Source organism: Somniosus microcephalus, chromosome 3 (genome assembly GCF_052327205.1).
Source record: "Somniosus microcephalus isolate GS21.2 chromosome 3, FLI_Smic_1.0, whole genome shotgun sequence".
Taxonomy (NCBI): domain Eukaryota; kingdom Metazoa; phylum Chordata; class Chondrichthyes; order Squaliformes; family Somniosidae; genus Somniosus; species Somniosus microcephalus.
This window is the reverse complement of record NC_140989.1, coordinates 1,671,984-1,693,028: the sequence shown is the minus strand read 5'-3', so window position 1 is coordinate 1,693,028 and position 21,045 is coordinate 1,671,984. Positions and strand designations below refer to the sequence as shown.

The window sequence follows — 21,045 nt, the reverse complement described above, 5'->3', positions numbered from 1 at the left end:
CGGCAACGGTAGACGTGACAATCCATCAGCATTTCCATGCTGTTTAGTTCCCCTGTACTCGATGTCATATTGGTGTGCCCCTAGGAAAAGGGACCATCTCTGCAGCCGTTGTGCTGTCATTATCGGTACGCCCTTCTGAGGGTTGAAAATGGAGACAAGAGGTTGATGATCGGTTAGTAGAGTGAATTTTTGACCGTGCAGATAGTGATTGAACTTCTTCACCCCCCACACTAGGCTGAGTGCCTCTCTGTCAATCTGGGCATAGTTACGCTCGGCAGAAGTTAACGAGCATGACGCAAAAGCTATCGGCCTCTCCGAACCATCAAGGAATTTATGTGACAGTACCGCCCCAATGCCGTAGGGAGACGCATCACACGCCAGCCTGATTGGCAGTGCTGGGTTGTAGTGAGCCAATACTTCCTTCGAAGTGATTAAGTCCTTACTCTTCTGAAAAGCACATTTACAATCATCGCTCCATTTCCATGCTACCCCCGTTCGTAGCAGGGCGTTCAGTGGATGCAGAATTGTCGACAAATTCGGCAAAAACTTATGATAGTAATTCACCAACCCGAGGAATGACCTCAGTTGCGACACATTTTCAGGCGCTGGGGCCTTAACAACCGCTTCAATTTTGTCAGGGGACTTATGCAACCCCTCTTCATCAATCACGTGGCCACAATACGATATCTGTTTCTTAAAAAATTCGCACTTGGGGCGGTTGGCTCGCAGCCCATGTTCCCGTAGTCTAGTGAGCACCTGTTCTAGGTTGTTAAGGTGTTCACTGTCATCTTCACCTGTTACAAGGATGTCGTCCAAGTAACACTGAGTCCCCGGAATCCCTTGCAGGACTTGTTCCATCGCTCTTTGTCATATCGCCGGAGCCGATGCTACTCCGAATACCAATCGATGATACTGTTAAAGACCTTTGTGAGTGTTTATCGTGAGATACTTCCTAGAGGACTCTTCAACCTCCATCTGCAAATATGCTTGTGCTAGGTCAATTTTTGTAAAACGCTTCCCTCCAGACAGTGAGGCGAAGATGTCTTCTATCCTTGGAAGAGGATATTGTACTGTGTGAAGGACAGGGTTCACCGTCACCTTGAAATCCCCACAGATGCAAATCTTCCTTGGCTCTCTGGACTTATTGCTTAACGTTTTCTTCATGACAGGAATGATGGGTGTCGCCCACTCGCTCCAGTCGACCTTAGACAACACGCCCGCCTTCTCCAGATTCTCCAGCTCTGCCTCGACGGCTGGACGAATTGCATATGGTACCGGTCTCGCTTTGAAAAACTTGGGAACTGCATTCTCTTCAATTTTTAACGAGGCGGTTACGCCTTTAAGCGTGCCCAGTTCTTGTTGAAATACCTCTTTGGCGTTAGCTAAGATGTTGACAATCGTCCAGGAGTGACGTCTTCATCTTTTTTACCTTCCACCATCATTGCATGAATGGAATGCCAATCTAAGTTTATCTTCCTGATCCATTCCCAGCCCAATAACGGTGGTCCACCATTTGGCAGTATGTAGAGATACAATTTCCGTGTTTTCTTGCCATTGTATTCGACAGGCACCCTTATTTTTCCTCTGGGGTATACTTTTTGCCCTGTATACGTCGTCAAGACGATGGATGTCTCTCTCAAGGGTATGTGTGAAAATAGCCGCTCATAGTCTCGTCGATTCATGACGGTTAGCGCTGATCTTTTATCCAATTCCATTTTAACTTGGGACCCTGCTATCGTGAGGGTGACCCAAATGGTTCGGTGATCCTCTTTTGCGATTACATTGTGAAGTTTGAGACAGCTTAATCTCCTGTTCTCGGATTCACTATCGCTCATCTGGTCTTCGGAACTACTGTCCGTCATCTTTTGTACTTTCTTGTACGGTTCCTTAGTAGCCTTTTTGTTGTCGCTGGTCTTCTTCCCAGACCTACAAACTCGTGCAATGTGTCCAATCTTCCCGCATTGTCTGCATATTTTGTCTTTGGACCAGCAGTCCTTCTGGTCATGGTTAGTTCTGCCGCAGCGATAACATTTTGCAAATCCCCGTGTCATTTCGTGGGTGCCGTATTCCTGTGGTTTTTGTTGAATTTCTGCAGCTCCCCTGGCTGCTGCTTCATACGATACTGCCACGCTGAAAGCCTTATCTAGCGTCAGCTCTTTTTCTGCGAGTAACTTCTTCTGTGTTCCTTCACTCAGGAGTCCACAGACAAATTTGTCCCGTAGGGTATCTGCCAGCCCTGCTCCGAACTGGCAGTGCTTTGATAGCTTGCGTAGTTCTGTAAGATACTCAGCATTGCTCTCATCTTTGTACTGAGTTCTCCTGTGGAATTTAAATCTTTCTGCTATCAACAGCGGTGCAGGGTTTAAGTGCTCCTGTAGAACAGCAACAATTTCGTTAAAACTCTTCGCCTTCGGTTTGGCTGGAGTAATCAGATCCCACAATAGGCCGTACGTTCTAGCGCCCATTACGTTTAGCAATATTGATGCCTTTTTCCCCTCCGCTATTTCATTTGCCTCGAAATATACCTCGACTCTTTCCACATACGTGGTCCAGTCCGCTAATGTATTATCAAAAGCAGTGATACAGCCAGTCTTCGGCATCTTGCAAATCTAAAATGGCGCCTCCCGCGTTTTGCCTTCTTCTCCGATTTAACAAAATGGCGCCTCCCACGCTTTTCCTTCTTCCCCGCTGTTGTTAGCGCTGCTTTCCACGGTTTCTTGCGCGTATTCTTTTTCTTTTATTATTTTCCCGTCGTGGAGCGGACCCTCTGGGACACTTCCCTCCCTCTTCTGAGGTCCGAACGCTGCCCAGCTTTGAAACACCGGCCGCGCCCTGTATGCGCCACCCTCTCTCTCCTTGCGTACCGACTCGCTGCCCGGCCCCGTTGCAGCCCAGGAAGGATCAGAGCACTACCTGCCACCAGCCCGATTAGCTGGGAAACCACAGACTGAGGAATCCAGCCTGGCTCTGGACAGTCTCTCCTGCGAGTTTTGAAATCGATGATTGACGGTCGACGCCCATTTCTCGAGTTCCAATGGCCTATTTTTTTTTTTTTCTTCTTTCTTCTGGCTCCGACCTTCAACACGTCGTCGGATCTGCTGCTGAGTTGCAGGTAAGTTTGTTTCTAACTCGTCGCCAGTGTTATGTCCGTGAATGATTGAGACACAGACAAGCAGGAGAGAAACAAACAAGTCTTTACTGTTGAAAGGCATAAACGAATCTAACCAACAGAGGCTCTCTAGTGCCTTTTATACAGGGGTGGTCACTGCCGGTACTGCAGTCTGAGACCAGTTATTCTCTTAAAGGTACATACACAACAGTCCAGGTATGACGTCGTCATCCTTTTTGGCATCTACCGTCAGTGCTTGTATGGAATGCCAATCTAACTGTATCTCCCAGATCCATTCACGTCCTAGTAGTGGTGGTCCTCCATCTGGCAATACATATATGTCCATTTTTGGTGTTTCCTTGCCGTTGTATATCACGTTCACCCTTATTTTTCCTTTGGGGTAATCTTTTTGCCCCATGTACGTCTTCAAGACAATCTCTGTATCTCTCAAGGGTATATGTGAGAATAGCCGCTTGTAGTCCCTTCGGTTTATGACTGTTAGGGCTGATCCTGTGTCCAATTCCATTTTCACTTGGACTCCATCTATCTTGAGCGTGACCCAGATAGTTTGGTGATCCTCCATTTTGATTACATTATGTAGTTTCAGGCAACCCAGCTCCTTGCTTCTGGAGTCCGTATCACTTTTCTGTTCATCTGAACTACTCTCCGTCACTTTATGTACCTTTTTGTACTTCTCCTGTGGAGATTTCTTGCTGCTGGTTTTCTTCCCCGACCTGCAGACTCTTGCTATGTGTCCTGCTTTTCCACACTTGGTCCTTGAACCAACAATCCTTCTGGTCATGTGATGTTCTGCCGCAGTGATAACATTCACTGCTCCATATGACATTTCTTTGGTGCCATATTCTTGCGGTCTCCGTTGTATCTCTGCAGCTCCCCGTGTGGCTGCTTCGTGTGATACTGCCATGCTGAAAGCCTTGTCCAGCGTAAAATCCTTTTCTGATAGAAGCCGTTTCTGGGTTCCTTCACTTTGAAGCCCACACACAAACTTGTCCCTTAAAGTATCTGCTAGTCCCGTTCCAAACTGGCAGTGTTCCGATAGCTTGCGCAGTTGCGTTAAATACTCAGCATTACTTTCGTCTTTATGCTGGTTCCTTTTGTGAAACTTAAATCTTTCTGCTATCAGCAGCGGTGTGGGGTTTAAGTGGTCCTGTAGGATTGCCACTATGCTTTCAAAATCCTTATCCACTGGCTTCTCTGGGGTTATTAAGTTTCGCAGTAAGCCATACGTTTTTGCACCCATGGAATTCAACAATAGCAGTGCTTTCCTGGCATCTGGCACTTCATTCGCCTTGCAGTACACTTCAATGCGTTCTACATATGTTGCCCAATCTTCAACTTCATTGTCGAACGCTGTGACACGGCCACTCTTCGGCATCCCTGGGTGTGGTTAGACTGGCTCAAAATGGCGTCTCCCGCGCTATCGCTTCTTCTCCGCTCTCCCTTCTTCTCCGCTGCGGCTCCAAAAATGGCATCTCCCGCGCTCTCCCTTCTTCCTGCTGCGGCTCAAATGGCGTCTCCTGCGCTTCCTTTCTACCCTGCGGACGCTGCTCAGCCCTTGAGCACTGGCTGCGCTCTGCGCGTTTTCCTGCGCGCCTCTCTCGTTGACTCCACTCGGTCCTGAACCCCAGCTGCGCTTTACCCTCTCTCTCTTTTTGCTTTCCGTCGACGCTGCTCGGTCTTCAACACCCGGCTGCGCCCCGTGCGCTTTACCCTCTCTCTTACACCATCGACGCTGCTCGGCCTTTTCTGTGCCGTCGGTCGGCTCCCGCCGCCGCTGTCCGGGAAGGGTCTTCGCCGTACCTGTTGCCAGCCTGTTGCGCTGGATCGTTGTGACTGGAGAACCAAGCCCAGCTCTCCACAGCCTCCTCTGCGATGTTCAAGTCTTCTTTGGATGGTCGACGCCCGTATTTCTGGACTCGGCCTTCTTCTTCAGAGTTGCAGGTAGATTTGAATCCCATCCTCGTCGCCACTGTTGAATCCGTGAATCATGAGGTATGGTGCTCTTCAATAAATAGACAGAGACTGCAGATGAACAATCGACAGGTGTTTACTGGATGAGGGTATTCTAAAAACTAACAGTACAGAGCCCTCCTCATGGTTTATATACAGGTGTGGTCACTGCCGGTACTACAGTGTACAGGAGCTGTAAAAGTAGTTCTCCTCTTAAAGGTACATACACTACAGGAACATGCTGTGGGACTTGAGCAATGAGCAGAGTACCAGAGGTGGCTGGTATCAGGAGGAGGGAGAGGGTGAAGTGTGGGGCTTGGGGACCCTAGTGGGGACAGGGAGCAGGCAAAGCCTGAGGCTGGGGGCTGTAATCAGGAGCTGCCCTCGGTTCAGGCACATTCCCAATATATATTAATGATCTGGACGAGGGAATTGGATGTAATATCTCCAAATTTGCAGACGACACAAAGCTGGGTGGGAGGATGTCGTGAAACTCCAGTATGATTTGGACAGGTTGGGTGATTGGGCAGAAACATGGCAAATGCACTATAATGTGGCTAAATGTGAGGTTATCCACTTTGGTGGCAAAAACAGGAAGGCAGATTATTATTTGAATGGCAATAGATTGGGAGAAGGGGAAGTGCAAAGAGACCTGGGTGTTCTTGTGCACCAGTCGCTGAAGGTAAGCATGCAGGTGCAGCAGGCGGTTAAGAAGGCAAATGGTATGTTGGCCTTCGTAGCAAGAGGGTTCGAGTACAGGAACAAGGATGTCTTGCTACAGTTGTACAGGGCCTTGGTGAGACCGCACCTTGAGTATTGTGTGCAGTTTTGGTCGCCTTACCTGAGGAAGGACGTTCTTGCCATGGAAGGAGTGCAGCGAAGATTCACCAGGCTGATACCTGGGATGGCAGGAATGACGTATGAGGAGAGATTGTGTCGATTGGGCTTATACTCACTGGAGTTTAGAAGATTGAGAGGGGATCTCATCGAAACCTATAAAATTCTGACAGGCCTGGACAGACTAGATGCAGGAAGGATGTTTATGATGGCCGGGGAGTCCAGAACCAGGGGTCATAGTCTAAGGATAAGGGGTAAGCCATTTAGGACTGAAATGAGGAGGAATTTCTTCACCCAGAGAGTGGTGAACCTGTGGAATTCTCTGCCACAGAGGGCGGTGGAGGCCAGTTCATTAAATATATTCAAAAAAGAGTTGGATATATTTCTTAAGGCTAAAGGGATCAAGGGATATGGGGAGAAGGCAGGGACAGGGTACTGAATTTGGATGATCAGCCATGATCGCATTGAATGGCGGAGCAGGCTCGAAGAGCCGAATGGCCTACTCCTGCTCCTATCTTCTATGTTTCTATGTTTCTATGTCACTCCAGACTCTGATCCTGCCATTCCTGTTCATATGGTTAAACTAATAGATATATAACACAGATATTTTAAAGTCATTGTTTATTGAATTATTTCTCTTGACTCACTCTATTATATTTTGTTTGATCTGAATCAGTAACAACCTAACCCACTGGCTCAGTCTTACAATCTGTTCTCTCTGTTTTTTTTTGTGTTTCATGTACAAGGACCCCCAGATCCCTCTGTACCACAGCATTTTGTAGTCTCTCTCCATTTAAATATAATTTGCTTTTTTATTTTTCTTTCCAAAGCGGATAACCTCACATTTCCCACATTATACTCCATCTGCCAAGTTTTTGCCCATTCACTGAACCTATCTATATCCCTTTGAAGATTCTTTGTGTCCTCTTCATAACTTACTTTTCCACCTACCTTTGTATCATCAGCAAATTTGGCTACATTACACTCGGTCCCTTCATCTAAGTCATTAATATAGATTGTAAACAGCTGAGGCCCCAGCACTGATCCATGTGGCACCCCACTAGTTACAGTTTGCCAACCTGTAAATGACCCCTTTCTCCCGACTCTCTGTTTCCTGTTAGTTAGCCAATCCTCTATCCATGCTAATATATTAAACAGAAACATAGAAGATAGGAGCAGGATTAGGCCATTCGGCCCCTTGAGCCTGCTCCGCCATTTAATGAGATCATAGCTGATCATCCAAATTCAGTACCCTGTCCCTGCTTTCTCCCTATATCCACTGATCCCTTTAGCCTTAAGAAGCATATCTAACTCCTTCTTGAATATATTTAATGAATTGGCCTCAACTGCCTTCTGTGGTAGAGAATTCCACAGGTTCACCACACTCTGGGTGAAGAAAATCCACCTAATCTCTGTCCTAAATGGCTTACCCCTTATCTTTAGGCTGTGACCCCTGGTTCTGGACTCCCCCGCCATCGGGAACATCCTTCCTGCATCTAGTCTATCTAGTCCTGTTAGAATTTTATAATTTTCAATGAGATCCCTTCTCATTCTTCTAAACTCCAGCGAATATAAGCCCAATCGACCCAATCTCTCCTCGTACGTCATTCCTGCCATCCCAGGTATCAGTCTGGTGAATCTTCGCTGCACTCCCTCCATGGCAAGAACATCCTTCCTCAGATAAGTTGACCAAAACTGCACACAATACTCAAGGTGTGGTCTCACCAAGGCCCTGTACAACTGCAGCAAGACATCCTGGCTCCTGTACTCGAATCCTCCCGCTATGAAGACCAACATACCATTTGCCTTCTTAACCGCCTGCTGCACCTGCATGCTTACCTTCAGCAATTGGTGCACAAGGAAACCCAGGTCTCATTGCATTTCCCCTTTTCCCAATCTATTGCCGTTCAGATAATAATCTGTCTTCCTGTTTTTGCCACCAAAATGGATAATCTCACATTTATCCACATTTTACTACATCTGCCATGCATCTGCCCAATCACCCAACCTGTCCAAATCATACTGGAGGTTCTCTGCATCCTCCTAACAGCACACACGCTCACCCAGCTTTGTGTCGTCTGCAAACTTGGAGATATTACATCTAGTTCCCTTGGCTAGATCATTAATATATATTGTGAATAGCTGGGGTCCTAGCACCGAACCCTGCAGTACCCCACGAGTCACTGCCTGCCACTTGGAAAAGGTTCATTTATTCCAACTCTTTGCTTCCTCTCTGCCAACCAGTTCTCTATCCAAGTCAGTACCTTACCCCCAATCCCATGTGCTATAAATTTGTACGCCAATCTCTTATGCGGGACCTTATCAAAAGCCTTCTGAAAGTCCACATACACTACATCCACCTGTGCTCCCTTATCTATTCTGTAAGTTACATCCTCAAAAAATTCCAGTAGATTAGTCAAGCCTGATTTACCTTTTGTAAATCCATGTTGACTTTGTCCGATCCTGTCACTCTTTTCCAAGTGCTCTGCTATTACATCTTTTATAATGGACTCTAGCATTTTCCCCACTACCGATGTCAGGCTTACCGGTCTATAATTCCCCGTTTTCTGTCTACCACCCTTTTTAAATAGTGGGGTTACATTAGCTACCCTCCAATCCATGCGAACTGTTCCAGAGTCTATAGAATTTTGGAAGATGAACAGCAATGCATCAACTATTTCTAGGGCCACTTCCTTAAGTACCCTAGGATGTAGATTATCAGGCCCTGGGGATTTTTAGGCCTTCAATGCCGTCAATTTCCATAATACCATTTCACTACAAATACTGATTTCATTCAGTTCCTCCCTCTCATTCGAATCTCTGTTCCCCGACATCTCTGGGAGTTTATTTGTGTCCTCCTTTGTGAAGCCAGAACCAATGTTTGTATTTAATTGGTCAGCCATTTCTTTGTTCCCCATTATAAATTCCCCTGATTCTGACTGCAAGGGACCTATGCTTGACTTCACCAATCTTTTTCTCTTCACATATCTATAGAAGATTTTACACTCAGTTTTTATTTTCCCTGCCAGCTTACTCTCATATTCTATTTTCCCCCTCTTAATTTATCCCTTTGTCCTCCTTTGTTGAATCCTAAACTGCTCCCAAACCTCAGTTTTGCTGCTTTTTCTGGCCAATTTATATGTCCTCTCCTATGCTATCCCTAATGTCCCTTGTTAGCCATGGTTGAGTCACCTTTTTTGTTTTATTTTTATGCCAAACAGGGATGAACAAATTTTATAGTTCATCCATGCGATCTTTAAATGTTGCCTATCCACCGTCAACCCTTTAAGTAACATTCCCCAATCCATCCTAGCCAACTTGCACCTCATATCATCGTAGTTTCCTTTATTTAAATTCAGGACCCTAGTCTCTGAGTCAACTACTTCACTCTCCAAATTAATTAAGAATTCTATCATATTATGATCGCTCCTCCCCTAGGGGCCTCGCACAACAACATTGCTAATTAATCCTTTCTCATTACATAATACCCAGTCTAAGTTGGCCTGGTCTCTAGTTGATTGCTCGACATATTGGTCCAGGAAACCATCCCGTATACACACTAGGAATTCCTCCTCCACAGTATTGTTACTAATTTGGTTAGCCCAATCTATGTGTAGATTAAAGTCACCCATGAAAACTGCTGTGCCCTTATTGCACGCATCTCTAATTTCCCATTTAATGCCATCCCCAATAACAGCATTACTGTTTGGGGGTCTGTATACAACTCCCACTAACGTTTTCTGCCCCTTGGTATTTCTCAGCTCTACCCATACAGGTTCCACAGCTTCAGAGCTAATATCGTTCCTAACTATTGTCTTAATCTCCTCTTAACCAGCAATGCCACCCCACCTCCTTTTCCTTTTTGCCTGTCCTTCCTGAATATTGAATACCCCTGGATGTTGAATTCCCAGCCTTGGTCACCCAGAAGCCATATCTCCATAATTCCAATTATATCACATCCGTTTACATCTATTTTTGCAGCTAATTTATCCACCTTATTATGAATGCTCCTTGCATTATGACACAAAGCCTTCAGGCTTGTTTTTTTAACACTCTTAGTCCTTTTAGAATTATTATTTACTGTAGCCCTGTTTGATTTACACCCTTGATTTCTCTGCCTTCCACTTTTGCTTTTCTCCTTCCTGTCTTTTGTTTCTATCCTTGCTTCCCTTTCCTCTGTCTCCCTGCACAGGTTCCCAACACCCTGCCATTTTAGTTTAAACCCTCCCCAACAGCACTAGCAAACACTCCCCCTAGGACATCAGTCCCGGTCCCGCCCAGGTGCAAACCGTCCAGTTTGTACTGGTCCCACCTCCCCCAGAACCGGTTACAATGTCCCAGGAATTTGAATCCCTCCCCCTTGCACCATTCCGCTAGCCACATGTTCATCTGAAATATCCTATTTCTACTCCGACTAGCATGTGGCACTGGTAGCAATCCTGAGATTACTACCTTTGAGGTCCTATTTTTTAATTTACCTCCTAACTCCCTATATTCAGCTTTTAGAACCTCATCCCGTTTTTTACCTATATCGTTGGTACCTATATGCACCATGACAACTGGTTGTTCACCCTCCCCCTCCAGAATGCCCTGCAGCCACCCCAAGGCATCCTTGTCCTTTGCACCAGGGAGGCAACATACCATCCTGGAGTCTCATTTGTGGCTGCAGAAACGCCTATCTATTCCCCTTACAATAGAATCCCCTATCACTATAGCTCGCCCATTCTTTTTCCTCCCGTCCTGTGCAGCAGAACCACCCCTGGTGCCAGGAATTTGGCTGCTGCTGCCTTCCCCCGATAAGCCATCTCCCTCAACAATATCCAAAGTGGTATACCTGTTTGAGAGGGGGATGGCCACAGGGGACCCCTGTACTATCTGCCTGCGCCTACTACTCTGCCTGGTGGTCACCCATTCCCTTTCTGCCTGTGCACCCTTTACCTGCGGTGTGACCAACTCCCTAAACGTGCTATCCACGATGTCCTCAGCATCGCGAATGCTCCAGTATGTATCCATTCGCAGCACCAGTGCTGCAATGCAGTCTGTTAGTAGCTGCAGCTGGACACACTTCCCGCACACATGGTCGTCAGGGACACAGGGAGTGTCCCTGATTTCCCACATAGCACAGGAGGAGCATGCTGCGGGGCCGAGTTGTGCTGCCATGACTTACCCTTTAATTAATTTAAGTTAAATTAAATCAAATCAATACCGCTAATTACACTACAATTAAATGATATACTCAAGGGCCCTTGGTTACTAGCACTCCCCGATACACAACAGAGACCTTAGAAATTATAACCACAAAAATTAAGACCTTCTAAATTTTATAACCTATTAATCTTAACTGTCAAACTCTAGAGTAGTATAAGTACTCACATTGCCGTACTCACCCAATCAGCTGCTTTTTCTTGCCCGCGTCACTTTTTGAATCGTGACGTGGCTCCGGAACGCCGCCGCCAGTCTGTGAGATTGGTAAGCCTCTGAAAGAAAGTCCACAAAAGTGAATTTAAGTAATCACTGTACCGCCGCTCTCTGCTCCTCCTGATACCGGCCTCTGTAAAAAAGCCCGCGAAAGTGAGTTTCAGTACTCACTGTACCGCCGCTCTCTGCTCCTCCTGACACTGGACTCTGAAAGAAAGCCTGTGAAAGTGAGTTTAAGTACTCACTGTACCACCGCTCTCTGCTCCTCCCAACACTGGCCCCCAAACCCATGAGCTCTTATCTTGTGCAGTAACCTTTTATGTGGCACCTTATCGAATGCCTTCTGGAAATCCAAATACACTGCATCTACTGGTTCCCCTTTATCCACCCTGCTCATTACATTCTCAAAGAACTCTGGAAATTTGTCAAACATGATTTCCCTTACATAAAACCATGCTGACTCTGCTTGAATGTATCATGATTTTCTAAATGTCCTGCTACTATTTCCTTCATAATGGAGTCCAGCATTTTCCCAATGATATATGTTAGGCTTACTGTTCTATAGTTTCCTGCTTTTTGTCTCTCTCCTTTCTTGAATAGGGGTGTTACATTTGCGGTAAGTGTGGAAAGTGTGCTCAATGGTGTCTAAAGGAGCGAAGAGATCAAAGAGTACGAGGAGGGACAGACAGCCACCATCACAATCACACAGATGTCAGTTGTGACGTTGATCAGTGCCGTCTCAGTGTTGTGGGTCAGACAGAAGACTGATTGCAGGATCTGGAAGTGTGAGTGGGCAGGAGGTGGGTCCCAACTGCAAGAGCCAAGAGGCAGTAGAGTGGGTGATCTTGATTGTGGACACAAAGAAGTCTATGTGTTCCTTTTAATTGGTGCCTGAAATGAGCATGGAGTGTGCGGTGAGGTGGGTCAGATGGTTAGTGGTGGAGAGGAGCAGTTTCGAGTTGTTTCTTCTCTCCAGGATTATCTGAGAGTTGTAAGAGGATTCGGCTGTGGAAAGGGAACTGTGGAGCTCGCTATACTCGAGTCATATTTAACAAGCAACATCTGGGCAGGTCACTCACCAGGTGCTCAAGCTTGTGGCCTATGTAACCATGGAGGTGGCTGCGAGACCAGGGGTGTGGGGAATGGGAAATTGTTGGTGATAATAGCGAAAGGATATTGACCGTAAATGTGAAACTTTTATGCGGTTGATCGAGTGAGATATTAATGACATCATGGGTGGAGGGAGGTTGGAATGTGAGGCGGCACAAATGAAGGTGGGCCTTTTTCCAGGGATAGAAACTAGGAAGGGAGACATTTAGGAGAAAGCTGATTAGGAAGTGCTGTATCTATGCTTTAATGTGTTCAATCAAGCATGTAGATACGTCAAATTAAATCAGAGTGAGGCAGACAGGCTTATAACTGCAATCTTCTCTTTATTGCCTAAAATGGCCGACTGCCATTTTCCCGGGTAATTCCCATAATGCAATGCACATTACACTACAGTATTGACTGGTGTCAAATTCGCAATCAATACACAACATCCCCCTTTTCCTTGGAAACAAACTTGCAGTTTACAAACAGTTGCTTACAATAACACGACATAACTTATTTGGTTTATAAACGTTTTACAAACTTGTGTCTTACCACACAACTAAATAATTCCAAGGTTTAACATTTAGCGCCACCCATGCAGTTCTTGCACAGTTTATGTTGTGACATAATCAGACAGCCTTTGGGGTTTTCTTTTAACCCTTTGAGGTCTGGCTGTATTGGGTATGTCTGACATTTTGGTGTCAGTGGGTATTGCCTGTGTCACAGTGGTATGTGTGTCAGGGTCTACTGTACTGTCCTCAGTCCCTTGTGTTTCCTCCTGCTCATGGAGTGTCTCCTTTGGTCAATTGGTTCTGTATTTCTTCACAAACGTAGTGTTCCTCGAGTAGCGTGCTCCGGCTGGAGATTCTACTACTACTTGACTCCCTGTTTTACTCAAAACTTTGTGGGGTGTGGCATTAAAAGGAGTGGTGAACTTGTCCACTTTGTCCTGCCGTACCAGCACCGTGTCACCAACTTCCACCTCTGAGTATTGTGTTCTCCGCTGTTCATCTGCGTACAGTTTGGACTTGCCTTTTTGTTCTGCGTCCCGGTCACGTACTTCCATGTCTGCGCATGACTCCGTGATGTCTGGCAGCTTTCCTCTCATTTTCCATTCAAAAAACAGCTCTGCCGGGCTCTTTCCTGTCGTGGCATGGTCAATGCTCCTGTACACAGTCACATATTTTCTAAGTTCATGTTTCCAATCTAGTCCCTCTGACTGAGCAATTCTGGTTCTCTTCATCAGCGATGCATTCTGGCGCTCGACTTCTCCGTTAGCCTGAGCCCATTTTGCTGTCGTTTTCAGGTGTTTGATCCCGTTGTTTTCACAGTATTCTGGGAATAATTCAGATCTGAATTGGGGACCATTATCAGATTTGCAGGTGATTGGCAAACCATGACGGCTGAAGATTGACTCTAAACTATCAATAACCTTCTCTGTTGTTGTGGAGGTCATGATGTCATATTCATAGTAGCGACTATAATAATCAACTACCACAAGAATGGAGTGGTTGGATGGCAAGGGTCCCAGTAAGTCTATAGCTACATCCTGCCAGGGGCCCTCCGGTAATGGTGTTGGTCTCAACGGTTCAGCTGGGTCGGGTCTGGCTACTATCTGACAGCCGTGGCACGCTTTACAGTGTTTTTCAGCTGCCTTGTCCATGTCAGGCCACCAAACCTTGGTTCTGAGATGTTGCTTTGTTGCAACTATTCCCAAGTGTCCTTCATGTGCTAACACCAGGGCTCATGTGTGTAACACTGTGGGTAGCACGCTGCATGTTCCCCGAAGAACTAGGTACCCCACTACGCACAGGTCGTTTGCAATTGCTGCATAAGCTTTACAGTGCTCAAAATGTCCGTTTGTGATTGCTTTCCGTACCTCAATCAGCTCTGGGTTGGTAGCAGATGCTTCCTCCACCTCTCTAGTAGTGAGTGCTTTTGGTGTCGCACTCACAGCTACAAATCTCACGTATTCATCTGAGCCATGAGAATGTCTCTCCTGTTTTGTTGTCTCCCCCAGCAATCGTGACAGTGGGTCTGCAATGTTTTGCTTGCCTGGAATGTGTATCACCTTAAAATCGTATGGCTGTAATCTAAGTACCCATCTCTCTATACGGGCACAGGGTTTAGCGTGTGGGCCGTATGTCACTTGTAATGGCTTATGGTCAGTTACCAAGTTAAATTTTTGGCCATACACATATGGATGCAGCCTCTCACAAGCCCATACCAGAGCTAAGGCCTCTCTCTCTGTTTGAGAGTATTTCCTCTCACAGTCTGTTAAACTACGACTTACATAGCATATTGGCACCTCTTGTCCCTGTTGGTCCTGAACTAGTACTGCGCCTAAACCTACAGGACTGGCATCTGCTATCACCTTGGTTGGTGCGTCGTTATCAAAATATGCTGAAGTGCCAGCTCTGGCCAACTCTTCCTTGAGTGCATTGAATGACTGTTTCTGTTGTGATCCAAATTTAAATGGTGTGTCTTTTCTCGTCAGGCGTCGCAATGGCTCTGATAGCATTGCAAACTGCGGGATGAATCTGCTACTGTACCCAACGAGTCCCAAGAAACTCCTCACCTCTGTAGCATTCTCTGGCTCCCGGGCTTCTGCCACCGCTTGCACTCTCTCTGCTGTTGGTCCGATGCCCTTTTCAGACAACAGGATTCCCATGAAAATCAATCAGTCCGTGTTAAATTGGCACTTCTCTGAGTTTAGTATCAGTCCACTTTCCATTAGACTGGCCATGACAGCGTGCAGGCATCTGTCGTGAGTTTCCTGGTCATGTGCATGCACGATAATGTCATCTGAGATGTTTTCAACTCCCTCTATTCCAGCTAAGGCATTAGCTATCTCGTGCTGATATTGCTCACTAGCTGAAGATACACCGAATATCAGCCTCTTGTACCTGTATACTCCGTTATGTACTGCAAATGTTGTGATTTCTCGTGACTCAGGGGTCAGTTCTAGCTGGTGATAACCCCATTTCAGGTCTAGCTTACTAAATACCTTGCAGTATCTCATCAACGGTGGGGATTGGATATCGTTCCCTCACTATTGCCTGGTTTGCTCGTCTCATGTCTAGGCATAACCTTACATCCTTATCTGCTTTTGGTACAATAACCACAGGATTTACCCATGGGGTGGGACCAGTTACAGGTTCAATAATGTCCATGTCCCTCAATTGTTTTATTTTGGCCTCTACTGCCCCCCTTAAGTTGAATGGTATACGCCTGAGTGGCTGGGCCACAGGCTTCACTTGTGGGTCGATATACAAACTGATCTGTTTTGTGTTCAGCCTTCCTACTCCCTGGAACATCTTTGGATACTGCTGTTCTAGTAGCTGTCTTACATCTACCACAGCTGAGACATCTGCGCCTATTTTTAAAACTCCCAGTTTCATGGCTGTCTCCCTTCCTAGCAACGGCTCTCCATGGCCTTTAACCACAATGAACTCCACCTGCTCAGTACTCTTACCTATTGTAATCCCACATGTGAATATGCCTTTAACTGACAGTGGTCAGCTAGAAGCATAAAAGAATAACTTTCTCTCTGTCTTAGGGACATGTGACTGACACTTAATGTGTTCTGACTTTAATTCTTCCCATGTATTCTCATCTATCACATTGCTAGTTGCACCCGAATCAATTAACATTTTCAGGTTTACTCCCCCCACACAAAAGGTAAGTCCCTCTGTCACGTTATTTACAGTAACAGCAAATGCAAAGTCATTTTGTTCCTCTACATTGTTCACACTGTGTTTCTTTGTACCCTTTGTGCAGCATACTTTGGAGAAATGATCCTTTCCCTTGCACTTATGATACGTTTGTCCATGTGCTGTGCATTTCGGATCTCTGCCCATGTGGTCTGTGTGTCCACATCTGTAACATTTCCTTTCATTCCTATTGCCATTTCCCTTTGGTTTCTCTGTCGAGCTTTTCGCATAATACCCTCTTTTCTGTGTAACACGACGAACAGTATCTGTCTCCGCCTTCTCTGTACATGACATGGCTGACGTCTGCTCCTCGACGTTTTCACATTGTGAGGCCAATTGTAACGTGCGGGCGAGCGTTAGGCCTTGCCCTTCCTCTAGCAATTTCCTCCGCACATAGGCTGACGTGCACATACTCAGGATAGCATCTCTTATTTGATTATCCACATCCCCCCCAAAAGCACAGTCTTTAGCAGCCTGCCGCAAGCGAGTAGCAAATTGTTGCACAGTCTCACCTGTCTTCTGGGACAACTTATGAAAAGTCTGTCTAGCAAATGCTGCGTTGACCTGGGGCACGAAGTAGTGATTCAAAGCACTAACTGCCGCCATGTAGTCTGCTGGCTCTCCTGTGTCTGGTAGAGTGGAAAAGATATCCTGGACATCTGGTCCTGCTAGGTGTAGAAGTAGAGCTCTTCTACTCTGCTTTGTGGCACCTGTAGAGGTATCGTCGATAATGAGTCCTTTGCCGTCGGCATAAAGCTCAAAAGACGTTAACCACCTCGTCCATCTTGGACCCAACGTGGCTGGCTCGGCGAAGCATGCAAAATTTTGAATGCCGGTCTTCTCCATCCTAGCTAACTAAAACTTGGGCAACTACCTATCTAAAATGATTCCGTTCGTTATCCTCGTCGCCAATGTTGTATCTATGCTTTAATGCATTCAATCAAGCATGTAGATATGTCAAATTAAATCAGAGTCAGGCAGACAGGCTTATAACTGCGATGTTCACTTTATTGCCTAAAATGGCCGACTGCCGTTTTCCCGGGTAATTCCCATAATGCAATGCATATTACATTACCGCATTGACTGGTGTCAAACTTGCAATCAATACACGACAGGAAGGAACTAGAAAGAGCTTTGGAAAGTCTCAAGACAGCAGAAGTTGACAACGTCAAGTGTGTGTATGAATGTGTGTGTGTGAGTGTGAGTGTGTGTGATTATGTGTGTAGCCAGTGGGTGTGAGTGTGTGTGAGTGTGTGTGTGTGAGTGTAGTCAGTGGGTGTGAGTGTGTGTTTGAGTTTGTGTGAGTGTGTGCGTAGCCAGTGGGTGTGAGTGTGTGTGAGTGTGTGTGAGTGTGTGTGTGTAGTCAGTGGGTGTGAGTGTGTGTGAGTATGTGTGAGTGTAGTCAGTGTGTGTGAGTGTGTGTGTGTGAGTGTAGTCAGTGTGTGTGAGTGTGTGTGAGTGTGTGAGTGTAGTCAGTGTGTGTGAGAGTGTGTGAGTGTGTGAGTGTAGTCAGTGGATGTGAGTGTGTGTGTGTGTGTGTGAGTGTGTGTGTAGTTTGTGTGTGTGAAAGTGTGTGTGTAGTCGGTGGGTGGGGGAGCAGTAATTAATTGTGGATATTTGAGTTTCATGACGGCTCATGGGGAAAAAGCTGGGTTGTTGGATCAAGGTGGGATTTGGAGATATGTATTATGCCACAACTTTGGTGATTTGGGCAAGGGGAGATGCCAGCCAATATATCCTGGGTCAGAGGAGGATGTCAGGATCAGGTGGGGACAGACTGGTTGGGAGCTGGTGTATCACGTGTGGGTGCGAGAAACTGGGGTTTCGGGTCTGAGTGGCTCCTAAACACAGGGGGTGTACAGGGCCCGTTAGTAATCAGCTGGTACCTGGTGCCAGTGAATACTCAGGGGCACTATGTGTATTGATTTCTTTGTGGGTTCAATGACGAGACATTTATGAAAGAGAATGTCTTTTATTCTAAAGCTTGTTCAACTCTTTTAACAGCATTTACAGGAGACATCATGCTAGTGATGCATCTAGAACGAAACTGAAACCAAACCAAACTGCCTTGCTTGTCTCTGTCACATGCCCTCTGCTGGTCAGGCACAAGCAATTAATACATGCTGGTAAGGCATCATAATCAAACAGGCAAATACCATCTCTATTTGCTGATATCATTACATCTCCTTTTCTTAAAACAAAAGTATTTTACTTTTAACTAACAACATGTTTTCTTTGTATTAATCTGCATTTTAACTGTAACACTTAATGAACTTACATTATCATTATCATGATTAAGGTTTTTTAACCTTGCTTTGTGTGTTCACATGAAATATGTCAATACACTAGAACTTGAAGAAAGAATAAGATAACATTACTTCCTTCTATAACAATAGTCCTTAAATTTGCTCAATGAGTCTCTCAGGAGGCTTCACGTGTCTTGAGGATTTTCTGATTGATTGTCCTTGAATCTGAGTTGTTGCCTCAGATGATGTGTTCTCAGCTGTGTGATCAGGTTGTTCAACAGTATCAGTCTCTTGACCTGCTGTGGCTGGTCCCAGGAGAAGATCTCGACGATTTCTTCTCAGAACAGCACCCTCATCTGTCTGAATGGTGTATGATCTTGGTTGAACTTCACTCAGGACGGTTCCCTTCTGAGTCCATATGTTTGTTTTGTCTTTGAACCTTACTTGGTCACCAGTGTGGAGTTCAGGTAGGTTTTGTGTTCCTCTGTCATAGTAGTACTTTTGCTTTTCTTTCTGTTGTTCTTTGAACTTCCTCACTTTCTCCCCCTCTTTTGTTTTCAGGAGGTTCTCCGGGATGGGTAGGTTTGACCTTAGCCGACGTCCCATCAGGAGTTGGGCTGGTGACTTACCACACTCGAGCGGTGTTGTGCGGTATACAAGCATGCTCTGGTAGAAGTCAGTTCCACTGTCTTGTGCCTTGTACTTCAGTCTTTTCACTGTGTTTGCGGGCTCTCCTGGGTCAACAGCTCTGGACAACGTGTCTGCTGTATACATCAGCTTACCCGGTGTGTACGCAACATTCAGTTCATCATAGACTGTCTCTCCTTCGCTTTCCACAACGAGGACTCTCTTTACCAGGTTCAGTCTCTCACAGGCTTTTAAACCTAGTATGGCTTGCACATCCTTTGGCACCACGATTAATGCTAGCGTGTGCTCTCTGTCCTTGTGTGTCACTTTGACAATGCATCTTCCTTTCACTGGTATATCAGTACCTGAGTATCCTGTCACTTTCACTTTTATTCCATGTATCTTTGGCCTGGGTCTAATTTTCTTAAAATCAGTCTCTGATATCACATTAACTTGTGCTCCAGTATCCAATTTAAATGGAATGTGTATGTCATTCACTTTTAGTGTCAACATCCAGTCTCTTTTTTCTTTTTTGTTTTCAGACACAACATCTACATAGAACTCCTCTATCCCGCTTTCATCTACTGCATGGACCTTGCTTTGCTGCGCTTGGTTCTTGCAGCAACGGGCATAATGGTTGTTTTTTTTGCAACTGCAGCATGTTTTACCATATGCTGGACACTTTTTTGGTTTATGCTGTGCACCGCATCGACTACATGTCTTTCGATAGTCCCTTTCATTTTTGTTCGCTGGCCACGCCTCTTTTTTCACATTGGCGCTCTTTTTGTTAACCGGTTTGTGTCCGTTCATTCTCACTGCATCCACGTTGCAGCTACTGTCACTGAACAGCTCCTTTGCCTGTCACTTCACAGTCTCTGTAGCCCTACACAGTGCTATGGCTTTTCCCAGGTCTAGATCTTGCTCTCTTAGCAGTTTTTCCCTTAGACCATTATCTGGAATACCACACACCAGTCTGTCTTTTATCAGCGAGTCTGTCAGTCCCCCAAATTCACATGTTTTGCTTCGGTTTCTCAGTTCAGTCACATACTGATCAATAGTCTCTCCCGTTTTCTGTACACATGTGAAAAATCTGTGCCTCTCAAACGTCACATTACATTTAGGTATGCAGTAGGCCTCAAACTGTTCCATTATTTTATCTAGCTTCATTTTGTCTCCATCAGCAGCGAATGTGAAGTTATTATACACCTCCAGCGCTTCATCACCCACGACATGTAAGAACAGTGACGCTTTCATTTTATCACCTTTCTCGTCAGCTCCGATTGCTGATAAATACAACCCCAAACGTTGTTTGAACCTCCTCCAATTTTCAGCCACATTACCTGTCAACTGAAGCATCGCCGGTGGGTGTAAACCTTCCATTTTTTCACTTCGTTACCTATTCTCTAATGGTAAGTAACGATGTTCTCTTTTGGCTTGCTAATTTGTGGAGAGCTGATTTAACTTCAGATTTTTTCTCTTCATCTCTTTCAATCACTTCTGACACCATGTATTGATTTCTTTGTGGGTTCAATGATGAGACATTTATGAAAGAGAATGTCTTTTAATCTAAAGCTTGTTCAACTCTTTTAACAGCATTTACAGGAGACATCATGCTAGTGATGCATCGAGAACGAAACTGAAACCAAACCAAATTGCCTTGCTTGTCTCTGTCACATGCCCTCTGCTGGTCAGGCACAAGCAATCAATACATGCTGGTAAAGCATCATAATCAAACAAGCAAATACCATCTCTATTTGCTGATATCATTACACTATGTACTTGGCAGCAGAATGAGTAGTGAAGACTCAGGGTCAGGGAAAGGTGAGCATTGAGAGGAAAGTGAGGGTGGGGAGGGGATTAGGGAGTTTCAGGGAACATGCTGCGGGACTTGAGCAATGAGCAGAGCACCAGCGGTGGCTGGTATCAGGGAAGAGGGAGAGGGTGAAGTGTGGGGCTTGGGGACCCTAGTGGGGACAGGGAGCAGGCAAAGTCTGAGGCTGGGGGCTGTAATCAGGAGCTGCCCGCTGTTCAG

The 21,045-nt window shown here is 45.7% G+C and overlaps 1 protein-coding gene across 1 annotated transcript in view; it reads left to right on the top strand.

The window, feature by feature from the left end:
- The window catches only part of LOC147120783 (uncharacterized), a 110,803-nt gene that overhangs the window by 54,224 nt on the left and 35,534 nt on the right, over positions 1-21,045 (top strand). The window lies entirely within an intron of this gene.